Source organism: Heterocephalus glaber, unplaced genomic scaffold (genome assembly GCF_053883595.1).
Source record: "Heterocephalus glaber isolate CG9 unplaced genomic scaffold, H.glaber_assembly_v1.0 deba00000331, whole genome shotgun sequence".
NCBI classification, from domain to species: domain Eukaryota; kingdom Metazoa; phylum Chordata; class Mammalia; order Rodentia; family Bathyergidae; genus Heterocephalus; species Heterocephalus glaber.
The window spans coordinates 26,967,528-26,993,582 of NW_028258142.1; the positions used below are offsets into that span (position 1 = coordinate 26,967,528).

Below are 26,055 nucleotides of genomic sequence, written 5' to 3' on the forward strand. Positions count from 1 at the left end.
GTGTGCCTGGAGTTGTTCCTGCATCTTCTAATCTGTTCCACTGGTCCTCAGGTCTGTTTCTTTGTCAGTACCATGCTGGGTTTTTTTTTTTTAATCACAGTAGCTTTGTAGTATAGTTTCAAGCTGGGGCTTGTGATACCTCCTGCCATGTCTTTTACCTAGAATTGCTTTTGCTATTCTGGGTCTCTTCTTGTTCCAAATGAATTTTTGGATTGTTTTCTCAAGGTCCGTGAAGTATGCTGCTGGGATTTCAATTGGGATTGCATTGAATCTATATAGCAGTTTTGGAAGTATGGCCATTTTCACTATGTTGATCCTTCCTACCCAGGAGCAAGAGATGTCTTTCCATTTTCTGATATCATCTTCAATCTCTCTTTTCAGAATGCTATAATTTTCAGAGAAGAGGTCTTTGATTTCTTTTGTTAGGTTGATCCCTTGGTATTTCAGTCTTTTGGCTGCTATCGTGAAAGGAATTATTTGCCCTATTTCTCTCTCAGTGAGTCTGTCATTGGTGTAGAGGAAAGCTATTAACTTTTGTGTGTTGACCTTGTAACCAGCTACTTGACTGAATTTGGTTATTAAGTCTAGAAGACTTTTGGTGGAGTTCTTGGGATCTTCTATACAGAGTATCATGTCATCTGCAAGAAACGACAATTTGACTTCTTCATTTCCTATCTTTGTTCCTTTTATTTCTTTCTCTTGTCTAATTCCCAGGGCTAATGTTTCCAAAACTATGTTGAAAAAGTGTGGTGACAGTGGACATCCTTATCTTGTTCCTGATTTTAGTGTGAAGGATTTCAGTTTTTGACCATTTAGTACGATATTGGCTGTTGGTTTTTCATAGATGGCTTTTATCAGATTGAGGTAGAGATCATCTATTCCAGTTTTCTGTAGGATTTTTATCACAAATGTATGTTGGATTTTGTCAAATGCTTTTTCTGCATCAATTGAGATGATCACATGGTTTTTGTCCTTGGTTCTATTGATATAGTGTATTATATTTATTGATTTGCATATGTTGAACCATCTCTGCATCCCTGGGATGAATCCCACTTGGTCAGGGTGTATGATCTTCTTGATCATCTTCTGCATTCTATTTGCCAGTATCTTATATGAGGATTTTTGCATCTATGTTCATTAGTGAGATAGGCCTATAGTTCTCTTTTTCAGTTGGGTCTTTCTCTGCTTTGAGGAGCAAGGTGATGCTTGCTTCCAGGAATGAATTTTGTAGTATTCCTTCCCTTTCAATTTCACTGAAGAGTTTAAACAGTAGTGGCAGCAGTTCCTCTCTAAATGTCTTGTAGAATTCAGTAGTGAAGCCATCAGGACCCGGGCTTTTTTGGTTGGTAACTTTTTAATTATGTGTTCAGTTTCATTGACTGATATTGGGTTGTTTGGAGTTTTTAGGTCTTCTTCCTTCAACTTTGGTAATTCATATCTAGGAATCTGTCCATTTCTTCTGTGTTGTCCATCTTATTGGCATATAGGTTCTGGAAGTAGGTATTGATGATCCTCTGGATTTCTGCTGGGTCTGTTGTCATTTCACCCTTTTTATTCTTAATTGCATGGATTTGGGCCTTTTCTTTCCTTTTCCTGATAAGGTTGGCTAAGGGTGGGTCAATTTTGTTGATTCTTTCAAAGAACCAACTTCACCTATACATTTAAACACCCCTGCCTTATATTCCATTGAAATAACGATAGGATTTGGAAATAATAAAGTGTACTGATAAAGTAGAAGTTAAGAAAACAGGGAAGGGCAAAATCACACAGAAAGAAAATGAAACATTTGAAAAGGTTATGGAGATAATGGATTTGGTCTGAGAGAAAATCTCACAGGTGCTGATTAGTCTACACATCTACTCAAAATGAACACTGCCCACACTGTGCCTTACTAAAGAGATTTGTTTGATAAGTCCCAGGAAAAGGTTGAATCTTGGATACCACATATTGGATATGACAGTAGGCATAAGTTAGTGGGTGAAGGCCACAGATGAACTGAGGAAAATGGCAGTACCTCAGATATCAGGCAAATGAACAGAAGAAACTGAGCTCAGCACCAGAGCAAAAAAACAGGGTTTTCCTTGTTTGGAGATTTCTTCCTCACCTCAGTGGCAGCTATTTTTGGTAAGAAACAATGTGATACTATTAACAGGTGTTAGAGTAATTACCCACAGATGCTGAAGAAGATTCTGTGAACTTCATGAGGGCTGAACTTCCTGGTACCTTGAAAATTTTTGATCTCTCTATTTAGTCTTTGTGGTCAACCTCTTGACAGAAATAGAGTTTTGTAGCTTAGAGGATCTCATGGCCAGTTATGTTATTCAATAGGAAGTATTGGGAGATCACATTGTTGAGTGCTTCTGGCCCTTGTATGCAGGGGAAAGTCCACCAGCTGATCCCTCTTTTCTACACCCTAGCCCCAAATTAGAGTATAACCTTACTTTTTTGCTTCCTATTCCACCCCCCCCCAAAAAAAGAGAAAATTGGGAAGGTAATTTGAATGGGGGAAAGCAAAAAATGAGCCCCACTGTTGCTGGATAGGACCATATCTCCTACAGGTTTTCACCAATCTGGATGAGAGGTACCTAGTAGCAATGCACTGGTCTTACAAGAGGAGCCAGAGTTCTTCTCTCTTGGACTTTTCAGTGGCTACAGACATGTCTGGTAGCTGAAAATGGGTAGTAGAAGGTGTACCCACAGCGGGTAAAACTTGGATACTGTTAATCATCCAAAATGTACTGCACAGCCCCCAACTCCTCAAAGAATTATTAATCTCAAAGTGTCAGTAGTTTTAAGACTAAGAATCCCTGCTTCTAGGTCAACTGAGCCAGATATGCAATAAGAAGTGTGAAACTGACTGTGTTGGATAAGGGCAGTGATGGTGAACCTTTTAGAGACAAGTGCCCAAACTGAAACCCAAAACCCACTTATTTATCACAAAATGGCAACACTGCAATTAAACCTGAGGTTTTAGGTTAGAAAAAATAGCTCTTATACTAACATCTTTTGTCTTAAAAGAAAATCACAATAGGCAGAGGAGGCTTCTGGGCAGCTGTACCATCACTCCCAGTGCAGAGGAGGCTTCTGGGCCACCATACCACCTCTCCCAGTGCAGAGGAGGCTTTGGGGATGCTGTACCACTGCTACCAGACCAGAGGAGGTGAGCCGTGGGCACCAGCAGCACACACACCACCCACACACCACCATGCCCCCCCATCGAAATGAGAAGACACATAAACAAGTCTCAAAACCCAACTTCCAGATCACCTACAGCAACCCCAAAGGGAAACAAGACGGAACACTCTGACACTTAACCACCTGAACTCCTTGAACTAGCAACAAAAGAGCATCTGGATGAAATCAGAAATAATTTCTCAGATAACAGCAGAGATTATGCTCATAGTGCAAGACATGATTAATAAATCTAGAGAGGAGCTAAGAACATGATGGAGTCCCAACATGGGAAACAAATGGAATCTGTAAAACAGATGCAAACAGATTTCCAGGACATTAAAAACTTCACTTGCAGTGTACACAGCAGAATGAGCCATTGTGAGGACAGAATTTCAGATATAGAAGGTAAGATTGCAATTAGTGACCAGGAAAAGAAAAATTGCTTTAAAATTGTAAGAGACTGTGAGAAATCAATCCAGCAGCTGCTTGGCGATGCAAAGAAGAATAACATAAGACTGATCGGAGTCAATGAAGAAACAGAAGAGAGTGCAGATGACATAAAAAAAACTATTCACAGAAGTGATGGCAGAAAATTTCCCAAGCAGGGGAAAAGAACTTGACATACACATAAGTGAGGCATGTAGGACTCTAACTAGCCTTGATCAAAAAAATCCTACACATAGGCATATAATTGTTAAGATTCCAGAAACTCAACAGAAGAACAAATTTCTACAAGCAATTAGAGGAAAGAAATAAATCACACACAAAGGAAAGCCCATCAGAATCACAGCAGACTTCTCAATGCAAACCCTCAAGGCAAGAAGAGCTTGGAGTGATGTATTCCAAGCCCTAAAGGAAAATAGCCTCCAACCCAGATTGATGTAACCTGCAAAACTATCTTTCAAAATTGATGGAGAAATAAGATACTTTCATGACAAAGAGCACCTCAGGAACTTTATGAATACCAAACCAGCATTCCAAAAAATTTTAGACAATACCCTAGGAAAAGACAAGGATCACAACCCCAGGAAATACAGCCAAATGAATCCATCAGGCACAACAAGAAACTAAATGCAAAGGTGGAGGGTCCAACAAAAGGAAAAAATCATGGCAATGATAACTCAATACATATCAGTTATAACCATCAATGTTAATGGTCTCAATTCAACAATCAAAAGAAATAGACTGGCAAAATGGGCCAAGAAGCAAGATCCAACAATATGCTGCATACAAGAAACACACTTAATTCAAAAAGAAACTCATAAACTGAAAGCTAAAGGGTGGAAAACAATATTCCATGAGACAGGAACCTGAAAAAAAGCAGGAATAGCTATCCTCTTTGCAGACCAAGAGGATTTCTAACCCACACTAATAGGGCCGGGGATGTAGCTCAGTGGTTCCGCCACCTGCCTTGCAAGTGCAAGGTCCCGAGTTCGATCCCTGGTACCCCCCCCCCAAAAAACCCCACACTGATTAAGAGAGACAAAGAAGGACACTGCATTCTTTTAAAGGGAACAATCCAACAGGAAGAGATGACAATCATAAATATATATGCACCAAACACTAGTGCACCCAACTATATAAAACAAATACTAACAGACATGAAAAGTCATATGTTCACTAATACAGTAATAGTGGGGGACCTCAATAGCCCACTGTCACAAGTAGATAGATCAACTAGACAAAAAAATAAGTAATGAAATACTAGATCTCAATCAAACTCATGACCAAATGAACTTAACACATGTTTACAGAGTGTTCCACCCCCACCAAATCATAATACACATGCTTTTCAGCTGCACGTGGGTAGTTCTTCAAAATAGACATACTCACTCATAGAACATGTTAAGTAAGTGCAAAGGAATTGACATTATACCCTGTATATTATTAGATCATAGTGTGATGAAATTGGAGATCAATAGCAAAAGAAACCGCAAGAATTTCATAAACACATGGAAATTGAACAACACATGGAAATTGAACAACACACATCTGAATAACCAATGGGTCACAGAGGAAATTAAAGAAGAAATCAGACAGTTTCTTCAATTAAATGACAATGACGATACAACATAACAGAATCTATGGGACACAATGAAAGCAGTCTTACGAGGGAAATTCATAGCAGTGAATACTTATATTAGGAAAACAGAGTGAGCACAATTAAACAACCTGACGGTAAACCTCAAGATTCTAGAAAAAGAAGAGCAGGACAAACCCAAAGCTCATACAAGGGAGGAAATTATAAAAATCAGAGCAGAAATCATTACAATGGAGACTAAGAGAATGGTACAAAAAAATCAAAGGAGGCAAGAGTTGGTTCTTCAAAAGAATAAACAAAATTGACCCACCCTTAGCCAACCCTATCACAAAAAGGAAAGGAAAGAAAATGCTCAACTCCAATTAGGAATTAAAAGGGTGAAATTACAACGGACACAGCAGAAATCCAGAGGATCATCAATACCTACTTCCAGAACCTATATGCCAATAAGATGGACAACACAGAAGAAATGGACAGATTCCTAGATATGAATTACCAAAGTTGAAGGAAGAAGACCTAAAAACTCCAAACAACCCAATATCAGTCAATGAAACTGAACACATAATTAAAAAGTTACCAACCAAAAAAGTCCGGGTCCTGATGGCTTCACTACTGAATTCTACAAGACATTTAGAGAGGAACTGCTGCCACTACTGTTTAAACTCTTCAGTGAAATTGAAAGGGAAGGAATACTACAAAATTCATTCCTGGAAGCAAGCATCACCTTGCTCCTCAAAGCAGAGAAAGACCCAACTGAAAAAGAGAACTATAGGCCTATCTCACTAATGAACATAGATGCAAAAATCCTCATATAAGATACTGGCAAATAGAATGCAGAAGATGATCAAGAAGATCATACACCCTGACCAAGTGGGATTCATCCCAGGGATGCAGAGATGGTTCAACATATGCAAATCAATAAATATAATACACTATATCAATAGAACCAAGGACAAAAACCATGTGATCATCTCAATTGATGCAGAAAAAGCATTTGACAAAATCCAACATACATTTGTGATAAAAATCCTACAGAAAACTGGAATAGATGATCTCTACCTCAATCTGATAAAAGCCATCTATGAAAAACCAACAGCCAATATCGTACTAAATGGTCAAAAACTGAAATCCTTCACACTAAAATCAGGAACAAGATAAGGATGTCCACTGTCACCACACTTTTTCAACATAGTTTTGGAAACATTAGCCCTGGGAATTAGACAAGAGAAAGAAATAAAAGGAACAAAGATAGGAAATGAAGAAGTCAAATTGTCGTTTCTTGCAGATGACATGATACTCTGTATAGAAGATCCCAAGAACTCCACCAAAAGTCTTCTAGACTTAATAACCAAATTCAGTCAAGTAGCTGGTTACAAGGTCAACACACAAAAGTTAATAGCTTTCCTCTACACCAATGACAGACTCACTGAGAGAGAAATAGGGCAAATAATTCCTTTCACGATAGCAGCCAAAAGACTGAAATACCAAGGGATCAACCTAACAAAAGAAATCAAAGACCTCTTCTCTGAAAATTATAGCATTCTGAAAAGAGAGATTGAAGATGATATCAGAAAATGGAAAGACATCTCTTGCTCCTGGGTAGGAAGGATCAACATAGTGAAAATGGCCATACTTCCAAAACTGCTATATAGATTCAATGCAATCCCAATTGAAATCCCAGCAGCATACTTCACGGACCTTGAGAAAACAATCCAAAAATTCATTTGGAACAAGAAGAGACCCAGAATAGCAAAAGCAATTCTAGGTAAAAGACATGGCAGGAGGTATCACAAGCCCCAGCTTGAAACTATACTACAAAGCTACTGTGATTAAAAAAAAAAAAAACCCAGCATGGTACTGACAAAGAAACAGACCTGAGGACCAGTGGAACAGATTAGAAGATGCAGGAACAACTCCAGGCACACTCAGCCACCTCATCTTTGTTAAAGGAGCCAAACACCCTCACTGGAGGAAAGATGGCCTCTTTAATAAATGGTGCTGGAAAAATTGGCTTTCAACTTGCCAAAGATTAAAACTAGACCTGTATCTCTCACTATGCACTAAACTAAAATCAAAATGGATTAAAGATCTCAATATTAAAATAGAAACACTGAACTGGCTGGAACAGAGGTTAGGTAGAACTCTTGAAGACATCGGTGTAGGAAAAGATTTTATGAACAAAACCTCAGTTGCCTATGAACTAGCACAAACAATGAACAAGTGGGATCTCTTCTTACTAAAAAGCTTCTGCACAGCAAGAGAAACCACCAGCAGTGTGAAGAGACAACACACAATATGGGAAAAAATTTTCACCCGCTGTTCCTCAGACAAATGTCTACTATCTAGAATCTATAAAAAACTTTAGAAAATCAGGCCTCTCAAATTTAAAGACCCAATCCAAAAGTGCGCATCTAAAATGAACAGACATTTCTCAGACAAAGAAGTAGAAATAGCAAATAAATATATAAAAAAATGTTCAACATCACTGGTCATTTGAGCGATGCAAATGAAAAAACAACACTGAGATTCCACCTTACCCCAGAAAGAATGGCTGCTATCATGAAATCAACCAATAACAAATGCTGGTGGGGCTGTGGGGAAAGAGGAACCCTGCTCCACTGCTGGTGGGAGTGTTGACTGGTGCAACCATTATGGAAATCAGTATGGAGATACCTCAAAGGACTAGGACTGGAAGTCCCATTTGACCCCGCTATTCCCCTGCTGGGGATCTTCCCCAAAGAATTAAAAGAATCATACCACAGTGATATATGTGCACCCATGTTCATAGCCACACAGTTTGTGATAGCTAAAACTTGGAAACAGCCCAAATGTCTATCAACTGGAGACTGGATAAAGAAAATGTGGTTTTTTAATAAAATGAAGTACTACTCAGCCATAAAAAATGAGAAATTAGGGACATTTATAGCTAAGTGGATGCACATTGTGGCGATACTCTTGAGTGAAATAAACAGGACACACATGTGTAAATACCAAACAGTTTCTCTAACGTGAGAAACTGAAAGTGTTATTAAGGACTAAAAGGTATAATAGATAATGTGAAATAGGAAGAAAATATGCAAAGGGGAAGGGGAAGTGGGAGGGGTAGGGGAAAGGAAAGAAGGGAATGGAATTACTATGAGAAAATGAAAAAATGGAAACTAAGTCTTTGTAAATAGGGAGGGATGGAGGGGTTGAAGGGAGGGCAGGGGAAGGGGGTAAAATAAGAACCAAGAGAGATTATGTAAAGGTGCAAATTTCCAACGATGAATGTCATTATATTGTATACCTAAAATGTACCAATAAAATAAAATTTAAACTTCAAAAAAGAAAAACACAATAACATGTGTGCCATAAGTTGATCAGCATTGTACTAGAAGGTCATAGGGACAGGATGAACTAGAATACAGTAATCACAGGTTTCCCAATATTTGAAGAGAGAAAAAGACTCTGGGTTATAATAGTAATTTATATTGTTGCAAACCAGTTTTTTTATGGCTTTTTGAAAATGTTGATAATCAACTTTATAATATTGAAAATGTAGCCAAATTAAAGTAAGAACCATTAAGAAATAAAACCACTCCATGAGCCAAACAAAGTTAAAAAAAAAAAAAAAAGGCAGTGCTCTGGATGTGGCCCACGGATTTCTGGCTTGTTATTGCAAGCTCCATACTTTATTTATTAGATGTGAGCTGACAGTAGCAACACAGTAAAATCTAAGCGCCTGTGAGAACAGGCAGTAGTTAAAAATTGGGCATTAGGCTGAATGATAAGCAAAGAAAATGACTACACAAGTGAATACAATGGAAAAATGTTCCAATAAACAAGATTTAAATAGCATCATATTCTTGATATAATTAGAGATGGTGCTGAGATAGTAAACAGGGGGCAAAGTTCTAACAGCTATAATCTATAACATTATTTCAAATAGCTAATGGAAAGAGTGCTCGTATGGAAAAGCAGACAAAACAACAATGGGTAAAGTCAAAAGAAGAACTGCAAACAATACAAATTAAAATGTGACCGTTTTCATTAATGAGATGAGCAACTGTTGTAGTGTGATGGGTTAGGAGAGGGAAGCCCACTAATGCACTCCTGGGAAACACAAACTTCTTTTGCAATCCAGAATTTGTATGAAATTTTAAATGTGCACATTCTTTCATGTATGAGTTCACATATAGAAGATTATCTTAAGGAAATAGAGTAAGTGTATACAGATAAACATATGATTGTATTTATTATAACATAGTTTATAATAGCAACTCTTTGAAAATAACCCAGTGTCCATCACAAATACTTGGTTAAATAAATTGTATTAACACCACGAAGTGTAGGGTTATACAGCTGCCAAAAAGGATGAGGAAATATATAATATATACATATACGTGTGTGTACCTATAACATATATATTATATATATGTGTGTGTGTATATATATGTATACATATATAGAAAGAGAAGATAGATTATAATCTCTTAAGTAAAAGAAAAATGCAAGGGCTGAGTATGTAGCTCTGTAGCAGTGTGTGAAGACCTTGGTTTGATCCCAGCACTACAAAAGGAAAAGAAAAACTCAAACTATCATTAAACAGTAAAATAGATCACAGAGTATGAGAGAAAGTGAATGAGAGATTTTTAAAAGAAAAGTTCTCTTTATTTCATGTTCCTGTGGCTTGTTCTCATAGGTTGTCTTTGGGTAGTGGGATAATAGCTATTCTGCCTGAAAAATCATTTTCTATTTTTTTCTGTATATACTGCAAGAATATATTGCTAGTGCTATAAGAAAATAATAGTAACAGTTGCTCTCAAAGTAAAGCATGATAAAATATTACTTCCATGCATAAATCCAATCTATAACATGATATACAGTGTATTTAATGGTAGGATAGCCATATATTATTCCACAAGGGCAAACTTCTGTAATATTTTTATATGCAGTTGTATTTTATGATGTACAAAACCCAATAAAACTAGAATTTATTTAGTCTCTTAAGAATTAAGAAAATTCTAGTTGATTTATTTGTGTCTCTGTAAGTCTGAAGAGGGGAGAAAAAAAGGCATAGTCAGCAAAAACCAAAGTCCCACTAGGTTAGAAAGTGAGACATTTTCTGCCCTTGCTAATAAAGTGGTTAAAAACAAAAGTTACATTTATCCCCAAGATTCTAGCCTCATCAATTAACACCTTTTTGGAAGGGAATGATTGAGTCACAATTTTACTTTAAAAGGTAGTAGCCTGCTGTTTGTTACAGAAAGCTAATTTTTATAAACAGTGCTGAGAATAACCTAAAATAAGAAGCTACTTGTAAGTACAAACAAACTGATGACAGTTATATTTTATTTTTAAATTAAAATTCCCAGAAAAATTTAATGATAAGTGTCCATACACGAGATTCTAGTGCAATTAAATGTAGCTTTGAATGTAACATACCATTTGATCTATGACTTTATCTCCTATCCTGTTAATGATTTCAATAGCTTTCTGATGTTTTCAGTTTCAATAATACACTTAAAAAATGAACACTCAAATTTTTTATAATTTGTAGGACAGGAGACAACAATATTAATTCCTAATAATCTGAGTGGAAATAATAACATTGTAAATAAATAAGAACATTTATTGTCCAAACAACTGGCAACTCTCTAGAATTAACCTTAGATCATAGAATAATTTGACTGATCAGTACTAATTTGGAAGTTTCAAAGCTTACAAGGCCTATTCTCTTCACAGTAAGTAGTACTTTGAGTTGTTACCACTGCTGACAAGACCTTTCTCTCCACCCTGTTCTGGACTAACTACCCTGTGGCACAGCTGTTATTACAACAGTCATGACTGTTATCTAACTTTCAGATCCTTTAGAATGACTAGGCAGTTTCTGACTAGAGTCTTTCTAGATAGTAGATATGAATTAGGAGGGCCTGAGAGGAGATCATGCATTCACAGAGTACCGGTCTCTGGTTGTTCAAAGTATCTGGGAAAAGAAATTGGACCTCAAACTTATTGCACTTTATTTATCCATATTTTTGGTCAATCGATATTTGTATTTTTTTCTAACAGAAGTCAATAGGACAAGATTTGGATGATGATGATAACAATAATTGTAAAGGTATTTATTTATTCATTTATTTATTTTATTTTATTTTTCAGGCATTAACAATGTGCTGGACCCTGAACTATTTCTAGTATATGTTTGTAATACATAATAATTACCTTCATTTTGGGGAATTGGTGCATATACATTTGACATCTTGATAATGTTTACTCCTTCTCTCTTCTTCCCTCTCTCTTCTTCCCTAGATCCCCTTCCCATCTCCACAGAGTGCACCTGTTTCCTGCCACCTCTCTTTTCTTTTTCTCTTTAAATTATTTATATTTTGAGTCTTTCATATTAGAGAACCCACATTATATTTAACCTTCTGTATCTGATTTATTTCACTTAGCTCTATGGTCTCAAGATTTATCTATTTTCCTAAAAATTATTCAAATTTATCCTTCTTATGGCTGAGTAGAACTCCACTGTGTGTGTGTGTGTGTGTGTGTGTGTATATCACATTTTCTGTATCTAATCATCTGTAGATGACGATATAGGTTGCTTCCAAAATTTAGCTATTATGAGTTGTGTCATGGGCATACATGTATCATGTATGACGACTTTAATTCTCAGGAAAATACACAGAAGGGCTATACCTGGGTCAAATGGAATTCTTATTTTTAGTTTTTTAGTCATCTCCATACTGATTTCCATACTGGTTGTACTAATTGACATTCCCACCAACAGTATAGAAGGATTCCTCTTTCCACATATCCTCACCAACATTTGTTGTTTTTTAGTAGTTAATAATAGCCATTCTTACTGGAGTATGGTAGAATCTGTGCTGTTTTGATTTGCATTTTTCTAATGGCCAATGATGTTGAAATTTTTTCATATACTTATTGGCCATTTGTACTTTTCCTTCGGAAAATTGTCTATTCATTTTAATTGCCAATTTTTATTGGGTCTTTTATTTTGGGAGGGGGTCTAATTTTTTCAATTCTTTGTATAATCAAGATATTAGTCTACTATCTGAGGAGTAGCTGGCAAAAATTTTAAAGGCAACAATTTAGTCAATAATTTTGAAGTTAGGACAGATTTTAAAGCTTTAGTTACATTCACATTTTTAAAATAATTTTTATTCTTTGAAAGTTAATATGTGCATTACATGAAACAAAAACACAAGAAGCAAAGAACAAAGTCATTCACAATCATAAGCAGCTTAGCTGGATGTGTTCTTCTAGGTCCAGTGTGTACATATACGACATGCCATTTTGTGTGACTGAGTTTGTACACTGTGTGCCATGCTTTTCTACACATCATGAATATTCATCAATTCAAAATCTCAAGCTACAAGAGTCTAAGCTTTATAGATGTCAGGGGGTGACAATGTACCATAAAAACTAGAGGTAGTGAGTTAGACAACATTTAAGTATCTTTTTGTTATAATTGATACATTCATATTTTTAACTAGTGAAGAGAGGCTTACAAATACGAAATTATTAAAGACCAGAAAAACCTTTATGTTAGAATGTAATTTGATATATTACTATAAGCTCTCATCCATCTATAGTCAGATATGTGCATGAATGTGCAAGGAAGAATTGTTCATACTAGCAAAAAGTGGGAACAACTCGAATGTTTGCTAACAGGTAAACAGATAAACTACAAGTATCATTTATACAGATAAATATTACTCAAAATAAGAAATTTAATTTATATATATATATTACAACACAGATGAATTCCATAAGTGTAGTTAGTGACTGGACAAAATCCAGGCTTAAGAGAGTATATGTTATATTGTTCAACTTTTATGATGTTCTAGGAAATACCAAACAATTAATAACAATATGAACCACATCAGTGTTTGCCTGGGTACAGAGAAGCACCAGAAAACATTTAGAGGTGATGATTACAGTCATTATCTTGATTATGGTGAAGTTTCATGGGTGTATACATATTTTAAAACTTATCAAAGTGTACTTTAAATATTTGCAGTGTGTTGTATGTCAACTGTACCTTATAAAAGTTGTTTAGATAAAAGTGTTAATAATACCAATTATAGATTTTCTGCAGTAGCTCATATTCATACTTACTTTCAAGGTAAAATTTTAAATCTACATTTGCCTTTATCCATAATTCGTTTTATCTATTTGTCTATCTATCCATCCATCCATAATAGTATGTTGTCCTTGTAGTTATAGGATGGATTTACCCATGAAAGGTGAACTTTTCTTATCAGCACTGGGGGCCTAGAACATCTGCTTTTCAGCTTGAGGCATCTCAGGTTACACTTTAATTTATTGATTCAGGCATGGTAAGATGAGCACCATCATGGTAATGTCACAAATCCTGTAACATTATGTGGAAGTGAAAGAACTAAAATCACTCCAGAGTTCAACTTCTACCCTGAAATAAGGATGGAAAATTTGAGAATCTAGTGACAAGAAACTGACCAGACTACCATGCTGCAGTTACCAACAGAGGACTCATTTGGAAAATGAAACAAAACAAGGCTTGTAATCTTTGTGATAAATAGAACTAGACCCAAAGCAACAAGAATATATAGTAGCCAGCAGTGTAATTCAGAAGTCATGACTTGGGTGTCATGTGAAATGATTGTTTGCTATTTGTCTCTATTTCCATGTTTCATAATTTTATACTTTAAGAAAAGGGAACATGAGCATGAACAACTATGGGAGGACAGTCCAGAAACAGGATGTGAGACAATAAGGAACACTGGAAACTGGCATTCTGGAGACTGCCCCTGTACTCTATAGAGAACAACCTTAGTCTAGCTTCAGCTGATCACTGTTGTGAAGCATACTGTCAGTTCTTTCCTTCTTCCCCAAAATGCTAACAATCAAGATTTGTATGTGAACTCTCATTAAAAATAGCAGTAGCTATTATAATAATTTTTCCAACATCATGTTTATCAAATATATACAGTTCATAATCTCCATTGAAAATATTTTCTATCTTCAGATTGAGAATTATCTTATGTGCAAGACTCAAGTTTCACTTCTTGAAAAATCTAAAATTACCTTTACCCTATGAGAGCACATACCAGAGTTGGATGGCATTTCACTATTCCTACTTAATTACGTGCAAATGTCATGCCCTTCAATAGTTGCAGAGCTCATTTAGAGAATCTCAACATCTTGTATAATAAAAACTCAATATTATTGAAAAATAATTGATAATGGCACTTAGAAAAATAGGCAAATGTCTTCATATAATTCTCAAAGTGTATAGAGAAACCTAAGAAGGCTAGAGTTTGTAAGAATAACTGAATTATATAATATTTTCTGGGTCCCAAATACAATACTACCAACTTTGGTGCTAGTTTTATCATCTCTGTATAGATAGTAAAACTGAGCCATGGAGATTTAAACAGCATGTCTAATCTCTCATACAGCTAGTAAGTGGTGGGTCCAGAGTTCAAACCCAAGCAGGTTGACTCCAGAGGAATTCCAAAGCCTTGTCTGCATGCCTTTCAAATAAAAAAAACTAATAAATATCCAAATGATTGCATGTCTTTAGGGAATCATCATAATTATAGTGGAATTTCAGATTGTATGCATTCCTATTATGCAGTAAAGAGGATAAATCTATAACTTTTAACTTGGGTTACTACACTGTGCTATCTTCTGAATTCATCAGAAATCATTAGTGATTTTTTTGTCCAAAATGCAACACAAAGTCTATTCCTACATGGTTGCACTTGATTAGCTCACTTGATGATATCACTTCAAATATTTCACAAACTCCTAGATCTAAAGATTTGAAAGGACAGACCATAAAGATTATTTAGTTCAAACTTCCCTTAACTAAGAACTTGGGAGGAAAAACAAACTGGGAAGTAGAATGTGTTTATCTCCATTGACCCCTGAAATTGAGTCAGTGGATGTGGGAATCCTTTCTCTTAATCACTGTTCTTTTCTCATTCTATTGCAACATCTTACTGCATGCAAATGCAAAGCATTAGTGTGTGTTGGAAAACAGGAAAACAACCTTGAAGGTAAAACACCTGAAACAAACTTGGGCAATAGTATATTCAAATAAACATATATATATATATATATAAATCATGCATACTTATGTGGCAAATTTTGTTAATTTTCTGTTGTTTATTAATTATTAGGGAAATAATACCTAAACAGTTTTCCAATGTTTTGATTATCTATAATTTAATTTGAAATAATTGCTATTAAGCAGCATTCTGTATATTGATTTAGAAAATATTGATCACTTTCACTAAAAGTATACCGTGATGTATCTAATTTTTTGATTTTGATGCATAAAAAATTAACACAGCATAAATTAAATCCACTGGTAGGAATATAAAAGTAAAATGTTTTGATGTTGAAATCTATTCTTAGTTCTTAACAGAATGGTAAGGATGTTATGAATAAGAATTGGAAAAAAAAAAAAACCATATTGCCCTGACCAAGTTAGTCTAAATTTCTTCAAATGCAATAACAGGATAAAAACTTTTTCTGCCAAGAGTCTAAAAATCTCTCTTAACGGGAAGATTCTTGAAACCTAACATCTAGAATAAATATTGTTGGGGGGAAAGTCACTGTTAAATAGGACCATAAATTACACAGTATTTGTAGATTTCTTAGCAGTTTCAGTTGCAGTAATAAGTCATACAAGCTGTGGAAAGCAGCATACACTATCTCAGGGACCTTTCCTGTGTCAGGGAGTTCCTGGTGATGTTCCTTGGACAAAGGGGTAAGAAAATTTATTCTCTGATAGAAAACTGGAGAATGGGAACAAAGTCCCTTACTTGAAAATAGCTTCTTCTCAAATGCCACAACTGGTAGAAGTCACTGAATTACTGAACTCCTAAATGTAAATTCTCTGTGAAATCTATTCCTTTTGCAATCTTCTTATTCAAAGTTCATTCTAAGGAACCAAAAATTGGTTGAGATAGGATTTTGCATTTATTGCAGAAGATACTAAAGGTCAGAACTCAGAGAGGCAGAAACTGGTGACAGCCAATGATGACTTAAATTTTTGCCATTTACCCAGCAGAGGGTTTCTTTGAAGAAATCATTTTAAGACTGAGATGCCAGTAGTCATTTAATGATGATGTCAGTTACTGAATATAAAGCAATTTTTTATTGAAATGAGTGAAATATTTCTCTTCAGCCTATAGGTAGCTGCAGATGAATACATAAGTCCTCTGGCAGTGGTGGTTAAAAATACTTCACTGCCTCATGTATGGAATGCAACATGTTAGAAGGAACAATGAAGAATTGGTCAAGAAAACATGAACAGAAGCAAATGATACAAATATTTGATGTTGAAAAATTCACAAATTATGTAGAAAAAGACGACTAATTGTAATTGCTGAATAATACATTGTTTTCTTTAAAACACATCCTCATGAAAGCAAAAAAAAAAAAAAAGAATGACACATATGACAGTCAGAGGAATAAATGAAATTTTTTTTCTTTTCTTTTCTTTCTTCTGACTGTAATTTTATCTGAGAAAGGATGTCCAAAGTAAAATTATATTACCAAGAGTCATTGCTATAGTCTCAATGCTCTTAAATACCAGCTACATCACCACACTTTAGCACCATGTACAATCAGCAATTGCTCATACAAATATAAAAGACCTTGGAGAGTCTAGATGTCTCTAAACATGCACTTCTTCCACTGAAATCCTTTCGTTTCCATATCGCTCAGTTTGACTTTTTAAATGAAGTCTGGTTTAATGCTTGCCATATGATTACTTTTTCTAGCCCCATTGGCAAAATAAAACAAAGAAGAACACAGGAAGAGAAATCTGCCCAAAATGCAGATTTGTATACATTTGAGTAGTGCTAACAACACACTCAGAAGTCTGTCTCTTTCTAAATCCCAGAATAATAACTTCTGGTAGACAATGGGGGACTATGTATATTCAGATACTGCTGGACTCACATTGCTTGAATGGGCTCTTTTACTGAAACTTTAGACTAAATAAATTGATTTGAAAGAATCAAGAGAATAAATCACCTATGAGTAGTAAGCATTTAATTTAGGCATCTGATACAGAGCAAAAGCCACTAATTAGATCCAAACCTCATTGAACCATGTCACTGGGTACTGGCAAATTTGGGGAAGAGTTTTAACCAGTTAATACTTTCTTCTGAAATCTTACACTGACTTTTACTGTATTTACTGATCTTTTACTATATTTTATTATATTTTCCGAAGTTTGATGATTTATTGTTATTGTTTAAATTTTATCTTCTTTTTATCCCATCTCATCTGTGTGTGTGTGTCTGTATGCACATAATGAGAAGTCAAAATTTCTGTCTGTTAAGCACAAAATAAGACTATCTCGTGAACAGGATCCTCTTGATCTTCTCCATCTCTTCCTATCAGCAGAGCTTATATACTCCTGAGGAGTAGTAAGGTAGATATGTCTTTTTAAAATTTCCTCAGAGCTACTTCCTTTTGTGAAAATAATCCTGTATTTATACTTGGGAAATTACTTTTGTCCACACATGACCTGGTGCAAAAGGTTCAAAGGCCATGAGGTAGGATTCCAGAGATAAGCCTGGGACAGCTGGTGGCTATCTTGCCCCTATAATGCAAGAAGCTGCCTATCAGTGGAGCCAACCTTGGAAGAGCTGAGCTAAGCTACAGAGAGTTGGAGCCCTTATGACTAGTGCAGCCCTATCTGCAGGATGCTCTGCTCCCAATACAATCCAGTCTCCTGCTTTTATGAGAAACACTAAATTTTCAAAGCAGCATTTTTATGTCATCTAAAGAAGAAAACTGGTTTTCTCATTTATGGAAAGGAAGATTTTTCTAAGCTTCCCTAGCACAGGGGACTACAGCAAAGCTTTTACCCTTTTCTGCTCACACTCTTGTATTAAACATTTATTTTTAATAGCTCTCATTCCACCTTCAATGATGCTGGGATCAAGTTCTATAGCTTCACTACCAAGCATGACCACAGTGTTTTGAAACATAAGTTGCCTTGGCATGATAAGTCAAACAAGTAAATCAATTTCTTATTAATCAATGGAGATAAGCAGAACAGAACTTTATTAATCTCTGTTGATGCAGAGATGTGGTTAAATAGTGTTATTTAGGATACAAATACCTGGTGATAAATCATAAGGCCACTTTATTATAGCTCAATAGCTTCCTTAATTTAATTTACTTACAAACACACTTCCTGCAGTTGCAGTTTGATAAACCTCAAATACTTCATTTCTGGATAAATATGCCTCAGAAATTACTATTAAAATAATCGAAAAATTACTTCTCAGTGATTTTTAATTCAAACTTTCCTTACATTAACATTTCATGTGGCATCAAGTCATAGAATAATTTAAAGATCATTCTTATGCATTTTCATTGCATGCATTGTAGATGCAAAAATGCATGTGTAGAGTTAAGTATTACATAGTAATTGAAAGATGGATTACTGGATGATGTTATGTAGCCTAACTTGGTGATTTGGTGGTGGTTCAAATGGCCCACTCTTCAGAGTTAGGCAGAAATGAAGGTTGGGTCTTGGTTGCTGTCAGTGGACTTGATTCCAGCTAAACAGAGACTTATAGAGAAAAGAGTGAGAACAATTCTGCAGACAGGAAATATGGTCAAAGCATGCCACTGTTGATGCTGCTTCTTTTCTTAAAGTGAATTGCTAGGAATAATTCTGAAAAGACTCCAGGAGAGGAATTTTTTGTAAAGTTGAAAAAAATCATCATATTAACTGAGGAAGGAAGAAATATTTTTCAGGATATCAAGGAAATGAAACGAGCAGGAGGAGCAGTAGTAGAAAGTCTAGGAGAAGATGAAGAGGGTGAGGTAAATTAGTAATGAAGAGTGTGGATGGAGAATATGCTTTAGGAAAGTGTCAATCAAATGGACACAGGTTTGCACCCCTTTGCCAGTACTCAGCCCCCTACACAACTACTGCCCTTTTGGGAACTCCATGATTACAGCTGGGAAGAATCCCTTACTCATTGATTTGATATTATATTTCTGATAAATAAGGCATTTGAAACATCAGCTACAGTAACTGGCCCATAATTATGTATAAACCTGCTTTCCATTTTCCTGTTAACATGAGGCAGTATATACATAATATATATCCATACATTGAAACTGCACGTTTTTTAAATATCTTCCATGTTCCTGGCACTGTTTCAGGCACTTTACACATAGCAGGAAAAACAATTCCAAAACTTCATGGAGCCATCTTCTGATAGAAAAAGATAGGCATAAAAAATAAATTAATATGCTGTATTATGCGGTATATAAGGAAGCAATGTAAAAAAGAGGAGGATGGTCATTTAAAGAGAATCAAATATTTTAAAAGAGTGCTCAGGCAAAGCCTAAACAATAAAGTGGCAGTTAAAACAAATTAGAGGAAGTTAGGAAAAAGATCATCCTTGCCAGAAGAAAGAGCTGGGCAGAGGACCCAAGACAGGGATATGTCCAGTTGATCCATTCAGGAAATCTTTGGGGCTGGGAGATGAACAAAGGGGAGGGGAAAAAGAAGCAGTTAGAAAGATGGTAGTGGACAGGATCGTAACAGTCTCAAACTGAGTGAAAGGAGAAGCCATCTGAGGTCTTATGTAGAGGAATGACATGATCTGACATATGTTTTAAGAGCATCACATTGTTCTATTGAAAGTGAAATGCAAAGAAGTGAAGGCCAATTATGATAGGAGTTTTAAATCCTGAAATTACTGGGGTCAACTTGGATATCTGAATGAGAAGAGGCCTCTCTGCCTTATTCCCTATCATTTCACCTTCTATCTCATTTATCTCAGTTAATTTTATGACTGTCCAACGATAGCTTTGCAATTATTTTCTGAAATGTGATCAAATATGCATATGTTGGTTGGTTCAGACTCATACACAACCCAAGCTGGGCCAAAGTCTTTTTTGGAAGAGTATTTGAGATTGGAAGAGTCCAGACAGAGTTCAACTGTTTCTTGAGGAATGGAGGTGAAAACCTGGGACATGGTAGGGGATTCACTTTCTACCACAGAGGCTGATGTGGAAGAATGAAGCCTAGGCCCGTAGAAAGCAAGGCCAAGAGAGGGACAGGGCAAATGGACTTGCTTCTAGGACTCTTCACTCATCCCTCTTCCTAGGCTTCTATTAGCTGCCCTTGAATCCTCACAATAAATTACCTTTCTGTTTACCATGAGCTAGAGTTCATTAGAATTATACATAATCAAAAAGCTTTAATAATCAAAAAGTCATTGGCATGACACATAAAAATCCAAAAGTAGAATAACCATCGTGCATGATACATAAAAGCATACATATATCCACAGGCTCCACATCTAACATTTGAAAGCTGAAGGAAAAATATTTACTAATTCACTCACCACATTCAAAATGATTTTTTAGAAATGGAATATCATAGTTGCAAAATATCACAGTAGGGGAGGTGATAAAACACATTCCTCAAACTGAAAGAATTGAGATTATGATAACTATTAGCGGAGTGTGTTCCTGAATGCATTTAAAATATTGTCATGAAAATCTCATCAACATTATCCTACAGAATATATAATGACAATTCTTTTGTCATCTGGACTTTTTCTTGTGTTTTTATGCAGAGTTCTGATACTTATTTTTACTTCATTAATGAAACCAAATTGGATACTGCACAGTCTATTTACAGTTTTTTAAAATGTGTGTTGCCTTAGCTATTTATTTGTTATGGTGATCTTCTGAAGCCATGCGAGAGCCACCATCACTTCTACTCAGAAAATGGAACACAAACCTACAGCTAGTGTTCTGTAATCATCTTTAAAGAATAATTTCAACTTTAATAACAATTTTGAAAATCATCAAAGATGTTTCCTTGAAATGACATTTCCTTGGAATGAAAAAGTATATCAGAATAACATAAGGTGGTGCCTTAGTGTTGTTTCATACTAAAACAAAAATAAGAAGGGAGAAGAGAGGAAAAAAAGTCTTGAGAGTATTCAAAACATGCTAAATCGCTGTTGCAAAAAGAGCATGTTCTCTCATAGCATCACATTCAAAATGTTGTGCTGCTCAAATTTATTTTAGATTAATTAAAACCCGTTTTCCATTATATTTTGTAACCATACTGTTTAGTTACACTGATAAACTTTCTAACTGTATTAAAACATGTTCAGTATCTTCTCAAAGTCAAATTTCATTATATTTTGTTAAATAAAACATGAAAACAGTATGCCATGTTATCTTCATAATTGTTATATCCTCATAAATTTTGCAGATATCAGAATAACAACTACATTCTGTGCATGACATGTTTAAGAATGATGAATTTCAACAGTAATTAATTTATATCTACCTTAAGCATAACAGAATATTAACTATTGCCGATATAATAGTCAAGAGAAAATAATTTTTTGAATTAACTTTCTAAAATATTAGTATTTATGTTTGAGAATAAATTATCACTATAATTTATAAATCCAAAACATCTTAACTTCTGAACTCATTAAATTTTTCTTTAAAGTCATAGCGTTCACACTATTCTAAAGAGTTGGGATGTGTTAACTGGGTGTGGTGATTTATAATGTAATCCCAGCACTTTGGGAGGCTGAGGCAGGAAGGTCATGAATTTAAATCTAGCCTGGGCAACTGAGTGATTTAATGAGAACTTGTCTCAAATAAAAAATTTTAAAAGGCTGGATATTATAGATTAGTGAAAAGGAATTGAGTTTGATCTCAAGTACAGGGGAAAAAAAGAATCACCATTTGTTTTATCTTCATGAGTATAATGATGTCAAATATTTAATTTTTTATGGTAAAAGGAATTTTCCTGGGAAAGATATAATATTTCAGAGCAATCTTATCAGCAACTTCTTTTTGTTCCTGAATAAACAAATGAATATCCCAGTAATCTGACTGTGATGTTTGCATGTTGGCTGTATAGCTACTGCTTAGCCAGTAAAGAAGTTTATCAGCTACCGTGTACAGTGCTATAAATAGCATGGTGTCTATGGACAGCATACTGGGAACTGGAGGGAAAGATAAATGGGCTGGAGCTAGAAACCAAGTGATTGAAACTACAAAATGAGAAAGTCTAATTCCACTATCACATGTTTAAGGTTTAAGAAGCAAATTTAAGTTCAGTCTATGCAAGCATCAAATTCTTAGAGATCCAAGTGGTGGGACAAGACTGCCCAGAACTTGTAAAGGAAGGGTTTTCTAGGGTTAAACAAGATATATAGACCTCTGATGATAAGTAACAAAAGATAACAGAGGATGATCAAATTCAGGGTCTTGCCAAGAATGAAAGCTGGCTGAACCAAGTATGAAAGTCAGGGATAGACTCCATGCTTCCTGGCCCTGCCTTCTGTCCTCTTCCTCTTATTAGAGAAAACTGACTCTAAGAACCCAAGCAGAAATGCCAATGGGCAGGTAGTGTGGCCTTGTAAGCTAATGTTAGACACAAAGGCTAAATTGTGATACTTTCAACCAGGCTGTAAGTGTGACATGGTCATTAAGTATTTCCATTTCCTGTTTGCTGAGTAGGAGGAAGCCACAGATATCTGGCCAGCTGGGCTCTCAGTAGCCTCACTCTTTGAATGGAAGACTTCTAACCACCAAATGCCCTCCCAATTCCAGTGACCTGGGAGCTTTCCCCCAGCCCCACAAGTCATAGTATAATATAACCATGAATATGCACATAATACTATATGGGACACTGTTAGCAAGCTGTAAGTCTATATGCTCCTCCCAGCACACAGCTCAGCAGTATCCAGCCCCCCGTGTAGTTTATCTAGAAGTTCTCAAGCTTCAGTGCTCATCAGAACCCCCTGGAGGGTTTGATAAACAGATAGCTGGACCTCTCCCCTTGTGTCTTGGGATTGTACCCTACCTTCCATTCACTTGCTTAAGTTCTAGAATATGATTGCCTTTGGATATAGAGCCTTTATTTGGGTACCGGGGATTGAACTCCTGACCTCGTGCTTGTGAGGGAGGCGCCGGAACAACTGAGCTAAATCCCCGGCCCGTGGATATAGAGCCTTTAAAGGGGCAATTAAAGCCAAATGAGCTAATGGGGTGGGCCTTATTTTGACATGATTTTTTAAAAAATAAGAACAGCAGATTAGGGCTAACACCTGTGAGAACACGGTGAGAGAACACAGCCATCTACAAGCCAGAGAGAGTGTCTTCAGAAGACATCAAACCTGTTGATGCCTTCCTGTTGGGCTTTCAGCCTTCACATCTCCAAGAAAATAAATTTCATTTGTCCAAGCCCACTAGTTTGTGGTTCTTTATGGAACCCCTGCCAATTAATGCCATAAGTCTGAGCAATAATGTGCATTTCTAACAAAAATCTGATGTTCCAGGTTTGACAGACCATGTTCCAAGGGCACTGAGGCAGTCTCCAGCCGATGGAATGACTTCTTTTGTGCTGTGCTGTGTAGATTCCTCTGCAGCTGGGCTGAACTTGATTTTGACACCACTTTGGTGACATGAGCCCTTCATCTTGGGATTATGTCTGTGTTGTGTCCCCCTGATGAGTCCTGGTAAATGCCACAAATGACCTTAAGTCATTGGACTTGATATTATTAGTTGGAAAATAAAAATGATGTTCTAACATGGTTGCCACTTTGTATTTTTCCAAATGCTATACTTCTGAACTCATAACTGTGCAGTCTAGAGTATAATTTAGTATGTGGGAATGATTCCTGGGAATTGCACTGTCAATGAGATCCCTAGGGAATTTTTACCTTGCTCAATGGTGAGAATCACTTACAAAATGTCAGCAGAGAGAAAGAGTTAAAAGCATCATACCATGGGCTGGGGATTTAGCTCAGTGGTTCCAGAGCCTGCCTCATAAGCACAAGGTCCCAAGTTGGATCCCTGGTACCAAAAAAAAAAAAAAGCATCATACCACAATGATATATGTATACTCAAGTTTATAGCAGCACAATTTATAATAGCTAAATCTTGAAAACAGCCCATATGCCCATCAACAGATGACTAGATAAAGAAGATGCAGTATTTGCAGAGTATGATGAAATGGAGTACTATTCTGTCATAAAGAAGGATAAACTTGAGACATTTTTAGGGAAATGGATGGATCCTGAGACTATAGCCTTAAGGGAAATAAATCAGACGCATAAGTTTAAATATCACATTGTTTCCTTGTATGAGAAACCCAAAGGGTAAATAAGGAACAAAAGGGAGGACAGACATTGGAAAGTAGGAAGAACTTGTTCAAATGGGAAGGAGAACAAGAGAGAGGGGAGGGGAAAGGGAAGAGTAAAGGGACTGAAAAAAAGAGAATGGAAGGAAAAAATGGAAACAAAGCTTTGATAAATGGGGAGGAGAAGGAGGATTGAAGGAAGGGAGGGAAATGGGAAAAAAAGAATTAAGGTTTATTATGTACACGTAAAAATTCCCCATGATCAATGTAATCATTATGCATGGCAAACATACTAATTTTAAAAATCAGAAAAAAAAATAAATTGGCCTTCCAATGGCTTGCCTTCACACTCTAAGGTAAGTGTGCTACTAAGCCCCTTCTTCTAAGCTTTATTAATTATAATTTTATACACGATAATTAAAGCTAGCCAGTGTCCCAAAGTGTAGGGCATGTAGACTTGTGGTACGTGAAGTAACTGTAGGTGGGTGTACCATTAAAATAGCAGGGCAACAGAGCCAAGAGGTGCAAAGCAAGGGAGGAAGAGATGGAAGTGAACAACAAAGAATTAAGATGGGTCGTGTACATGTGCGAACTTCCCATGATGAATCATTACATGCTACAAACACGTACTAATAAAAATAAAAATGTACGGTGGTGCCGCCTGCCTCAAAAATGCAGGGTCCCGAGTTCGATTGCCGGTACAAAAAAATGTAAATTTTTTTTACATGTCGGGGAGGAAGAATTCCTGTCTAAAATAATCTAGAATGTCTTTAAGGGGAACAGCTAATTCTTAAAGAGTGAAAATTACTTAGATGTACAAAAACTAAAGAGAAAGACCTTCTGGGTTAGTAGAAGTCTGGATGAACCATCCCAAGAGGCAAGAAAGTACAAGACACATCTAGGGACCTCAGTGGAGCATCGTTATTGGAAGGAGAATGGATGGGGGAAGTAAGGGCAGGAAGTTGGGGTAAGCCAGAAAGAGATAGCCTTGGTTCTAAGACAGTAATCACTTATGTCTATTGGCTTCAGTTCATTGGGCATTTTCTAAATGCTATACTAGGAACCGCTGGAGGACAGAGTCTTTTATATCAGAGCCAAATATTTTGTCTGGCACAAAACAGGTGCTCAAGAAAAATAAGTGGGGCAAAGGAATGAAGAGTCCTGTGCTACTCAGTTAATTTTTATGGACATTGTCTACAGGTAGTGTTATCTCTTTTATAAATAAGCTCTCAGAATTAATTAACCCAAGTATTCAGAAGCAGATTTGAATCCAGAATTGTGTGACTTAGAGGTCAGTTGCCTTCATTCATGCCATGCTCTTCAGGCTAAGGGGTCAGCTTTATATGCAGCAGGACATGGGGGAACCATGGGAGACTCGGGGGAGGAGAAATTGGGGTTCAGCAAGGTAGTGACTTTGGAGAGAAGATGAATGTTAAGGGTGTTTGGAGGGCGGTGGCAGCAAGGTGTCCAAATGCTACATGGGGAGCACATGAGAGAAAATAATACAACTCTGACATTTATGAGATAAAGGTGAGAAAAAACACTTGACTTCTCAGTCAGGTGGAACTTTCTTGGCCTAGGAATATTAGGATGAAGAAGTTTTAGAGGAAAACTACACATAAAAGTGTAATTCTGAAAACTTGTAAACTGTCATAGTCCGTTGGCAGCTCTGGGG

At 36.2% G+C, this 26,055-nt stretch overlaps 2 protein-coding genes and 1 non-coding gene across 6 annotated transcripts in view; 2 read left to right on the top strand and 1 right to left on the bottom strand.

The window, feature by feature from the left end:
* The window catches only part of Rab27b (RAB27B, member RAS oncogene family), a 190,351-nt gene that overhangs the window by 88,986 nt on the left and 75,310 nt on the right, over positions 1-26,055 (bottom strand). The gene's annotated exons all lie outside the window — the stretch shown is intronic.
* Positions 1-26,055, top strand: part of LOC147830068 (uncharacterized) — an 87,443-nt gene that overhangs the window by 27,337 nt on the left and 34,051 nt on the right. The window lies entirely within an intron of this gene.
* Positions 16,236-16,325, top strand: LOC147830069 (small nucleolar RNA SNORD87). The gene has a single exon (XR_015445034.1). It is a non-coding gene; the product is annotated as a small nucleolar RNA SNORD87 (small nucleolar RNA).